This window comes from Dipodomys ordii, unplaced genomic scaffold (assembly GCF_000151885.1).
Source record: "Dipodomys ordii isolate 6190 unplaced genomic scaffold, Dord_2.0 Scaffold168, whole genome shotgun sequence".
Classification (NCBI taxonomy): Eukaryota; Metazoa; Chordata; class Mammalia; order Rodentia; family Heteromyidae; genus Dipodomys; species Dipodomys ordii.
This window is the reverse complement of record NW_012267384.1, coordinates 1,796,934-1,801,682: the sequence shown is the minus strand read 5'-3', so window position 1 is coordinate 1,801,682 and position 4,749 is coordinate 1,796,934. Positions and strand designations below refer to the sequence as shown.

At 39.7% G+C, this 4,749-nt stretch overlaps 1 pseudogene; it reads right to left on the bottom strand.

Annotated features, from left to right (window-relative positions):
* Positions 1 to 3,241: 3,241 nt before the first annotated feature.
* On the bottom strand, positions 3,242 to 3,538 carry LOC105998663 (annotated as a pseudogene).
* Positions 3,539 to 4,749: the final 1,211 nt, after the last annotated feature.

The window sequence follows — 4,749 nt, the reverse complement described above, 5'->3', positions numbered from 1 at the left end:
AGCAGAGAACAGGAACTCTGATCTAGTTGCTTCTTATAAAAAGAAGTATTTCAAAGATAAGAAAGTGTACAGTTCCAGCATTGAAGCCAGAACCTGTGTTATCTGCAGTTATTTCCAAATGATGGCTTTATTGCTATGCTTTTTTAAATACTTTAGCAAATAAAGTCTTCAGAAACAAGTGTGTATGTAGCTCCCTTGCTTTTTTTTTTTTTTTTTTTTGGGGGTCTGGTCGTGGGACCTGAACTCTGGGCCTGGGCTCTGTCCCTCAGCTCTTCAGCTCAAGGCTAGCGCTCTACCACTTGAGCCACAGCGCCACTTCCGGCTTTTTGCTTATGTGGTGCTGAGGAATCGAATCCAGGGCCTCAGGCATGCAAGGCAAGTGCTCTACCACTGAGTCACCTTCCCAGCCCCCCCCACCCTTGCACGTTTTCTAAGAGCTTATTTTCCAAATGCAGTGCTGTCACTTCAGTTTTGGTTTCATTTCCCAGCTCCATTAATAAAAACCCTTGTTGTGAACTAATTTTCCTTGATAACCCTTATAGGTTATTGTTTTAAGCAGTCATAGACTGGTTCTCATGTAAATAAGAGCATGAGTCACTATCTCCCAACCCACTATGCACAAGGAGAAGATCGCTTTCCTGATGGTGAGATAGCAAATTGTGTTATCAGTCCCATTTTGTGGGTTCATTTACCTGTGCCTGAAAGTACCTTACCAACAAGAATTTCTTACCTTCTATATTTTTCATATACTAGCAAACATAACATGTCTTCTTTTATCAAGTGGAAGAATCAAACATATTTGGAAAGTTCAGTTTGCCTAGATTGGACAATCAAAGGAATCCTGACAAATCTTTATTAGCTAGAACAGCCCACCAGCACTAAGTGACTATCAGTGGATGTGGGTAAGATTTTATACCTATCATCTACATTCTCCACCAGCATTCCCTTGCTTTACTTTCTAGAGTACTTAAATGGAAATTTTAATTGAAACAACTTTATCATAAAAATTAAAATAAATTTAAGTGCCCTTGCCTAATTAAGTATTAGTCAAGACTATAATTTTGACTTATTTCTCTTTTCGATTTATTATTACCCTCATCTGAAAGAATTATTTTAGGGCTTAAAGTAATATTTGCTTTCTCCAACTTCATTCATTACTCATGCATAGCTGGTTTTTATAATAGTGTTGGGAAAGTTTTCAAGAGAGATTTACATTTGGGAGAAATGAGAAGTTTGCTTCTTGACTTCCCTACCACAGAGGAAGTGGGAGGAAGTGTGGACTGCTTGAAGTGATTAAATTTGCTAGGCCATCTGGTCATCACCAAGAGGCTGTGTTTTCAATTTCACAGTGAATAAGAAATTTATTAAGGAAGAAGAATATTTTTAAGGTAGAAAGGGATCGTACTTTATGTCTGCCAGTAAATGCTTTAGCTTATGTTATTGTAAAAGCAATTACCTATGGAAGACCAACTATTGATGAAAGTATATAGTGATGTCTGTATCATTATTGAGAACTTGGAGGCCATGGTTTGGGAAGATGAACTCTTGGTATTTAACAAGGGTAGCCAGATGCAATGGAATTGCTCCTTATGACACTTCTTACCCCATACTATTTTTTATAAAGGGAAGATATGACTCACAGGGGTGACCACCTAGTTCTTCAAAGTTTACTGCCAGAGTCTCGGATCAAAGTATCCATTTGAAAGCAATGAATCAGGTGTAATAGATTAGCATCTATCCACTCATCTGTTTGTTGCCTCATGCTTTAAACATTTAAAACATGCTCATGTTTTATTCACTACGTTCTATATAAAACACTCAGTTCAGGAGAGGTTGTAGGGAGAAAATCAAGAATAGTAAAAGAAATCAATGTAAAAAGCATATATCTTGCACCAAGCACTAAAACTGCAAGTGTGACAAAGAGATTGCTATGGACGAGAGTGCAAAAAACAAACTTGAAGGTGAGTCTTCCCTGGCCACCTGTTTTGTGCCCATCATTGCCTTTGCAAGTTTTTAATACAATTCGCTCACGCTTCCTAAACCAAACCTAGAAAAGCACAATTCCTGGGATGATACAAGATTGCACAACTTGAAACTTAAAAAAAAAAAAAACTGTTTTAGAGTATATATAGTTCCCCAGGGGAAAAAAATACAGTTCTCTTCACTCAACGTTTCATCACTGAGGGGCTGGGAAGGTGGCTCAGTGGTAGAGTGCTTGCCTCAAATGCATGAGGCCCCGGGTTTGACTCCTCAGCATCACATAAGCAGAAAAGGCCAGAAGTGGCGCTGTGGCTCAAGTGGTAGAACACTAGCCTTGAGCTGAAGAACTGAGGGACAGTGCCCAGGCCCAGAGTTCAGGCCCCACAACTGACCAAAAAAAAAAAGTTTCATCACTGAAGATAGAAATGCATTGTCCTGACCCCCTTTTTTGTAATTTTTTCCTTTAATTTCATTAAATCTTATGGTCGCATAATTTACAGGTTATTATCCCCTCTACTTAAATCCTTTTCTCTAAGAAGTTGGCAAAAAGCACCACTATCAGTCACTGAGCTGAACAGCTGCTTAAAAACAATCTTGAATTACAACTTAATTTGTCTTAGTAAAGAATTCAAAAGTAAAGTCATAGTTGCTGTTGTATCTTTCAGGATCGCTTGTAAGAAAGAGCATCTTACCTTATAGATCATCTATAAAATGTGAGAAATGTTAAATGTTCTTTATTTGATATGGATAAGCCACACTAAAATGCTTTTCAATAAGCAAAAAAAACCGGTTTTTCGATACAGGGAATTCTAATTAAATTGGCATAGTCAAGAACAAAAATAGATATTGCTTCCTCGTCTTCAACCATTGCCTTTAACGGGTAATGATGACAAATTGAAACAGGTGAATCTTGCTTGGTCCTAAAACAGTGAAGGTATTTCCTTAGTGTTTAAACATGTTCTCCTGATCAGTTATATATATCTGAATATGAAATCAATCTTTGGTAGATTTGGAGGTGGTATTATTCCCTGTCATTTTGAAAAATTGAGCACTTCTAATTCCAATCATATCACAAAAAGAGAAAACAATGATAATATTTACTGAGCTGGTTGTCCTACTTTTCTTTTTAAAAAAAAAAAGATGTTCACTTAAACACAAGCCAATTTTACTTAAAACGGGACTTAAAAATATTCTGTCAACCATTCTTATCTGATTCTGATGTTATAGATCCATTAAATTATGCCATACATAAAAAGCCATGTTAGGCATTTGTAGCTTTTTGGAGATAAGGTGTCAAATCTGCCCTGCCTCTCTTCTTAATGCCGGCAAAGATTATTTTTATTCCAGGGATTCTCCAGGTGCTCCATCAGTGTATCCTTTCCCCAGGTGATACCTTTGTTCTTCTAAGCATCTGTGTAAGGGATCTGGCTGCTTGACCTGCCCTCCAATTAAAGACCATGGAGATTAGGCCTGGTTTTGTGCTTGCTTCTGTTTTCCATGATGTGGCACTGAGCACACACTCCTGAACAAAGATCTTGCCTTTCTCAATACCACCCATTTTAAATTAGCTCTTTTCTTGCTACTACAACAAAGAAAGCTGCTCAGAAGCTGAATAACCCGCTCCCTCTGTCCTGACTCTATAGGAGAATATTGCCCAAAAGTTGTTGGGATATTAGAAGTGCTTTTCAGCCGGGTCCAGTGGCTCATGCCTGTAATCCTACTTACTCAGGAGGCTGAGATCTGAGGATCTCAGTTCAATGCAGTTCAAAGTTACCCAGGAAAGTCCATGAGACTCATTTCCAATTAAACACTAAAAGGCTGGAAGTGGAACTGTGGCTGAAGTGTTAGAGTGCCAGCCTTGAGCCAAAAAAAAGCTCAGCACCCAAGCCCTGAGTTCAAGCCCCAAGTCTGGCACCAAAAGAAGAATAAGAGGAGGAGGAGAGAAAGAAGGAGGAAAAGAGGTGCTTGTCAAAATGCGAATCTTTGTGTTCATTTGAAGCCTCCAGTATGGAGATGAGGGATAGGCCAGCAGCAGAATGCCAGCCAGGCAAGAAGAATGGAATGTGCAAAGACTTGAAGGCTGAGAGTAGTCAACTTGTAGAGCACAGACAGAAAGCTCAGTATGGCTGAAGCCAGGCTGGGCCAAGGCTTGGCAGAGTTGGGCTAAGTTATGAAAGGCCCTCATGCTAAGTTAAACCAGTAAATGTTAGCCATAGACAACACTGGTACCCACCCTATCCTAGAGACATCCTGGCTCAGTCTTCTTTCTCCTTGCAAGATCCTCATAGCTTCATTGTGCATGTGGAGCCCATGCTGGAGTCTCACAGGCTTTCTTGGTTTCCAAGTTCTGGCCTTCCATCTCCCTCACTATTCCTGTTTGGCTCCACTCTGAACCTGAAAGCAGATCCTCTTCTGACTTTCAGTGTAGTGGCTCATAGCCTTCTAGTTCTTACCTTCCATTTCCTTCTGAACCTATCTTGTGTTTCAGGACTCTGGCCTTCATGTCCATTCACCTGGTCCTTCTCTCTCTGTGTTAGTGAGGGCTTTCCAGAGAAACATAACAAAGTGATTTCAAACGCCGGCTCCAAAACCTGCAGACTGTGGTTCAGTGCAAAAGCTGTCTGTGAAAAGAGTTCCTCTCACTTAGGAAAATTAAGTCTTTTGTTCTGTTCAGGATTTCAACTGATTGGACGTGCCCACTCCTGTTATTGGGACAGTCTATTCAAAGGCTACTTGTTTAAATTAATCTCCAGAACCATTCTCACAAAA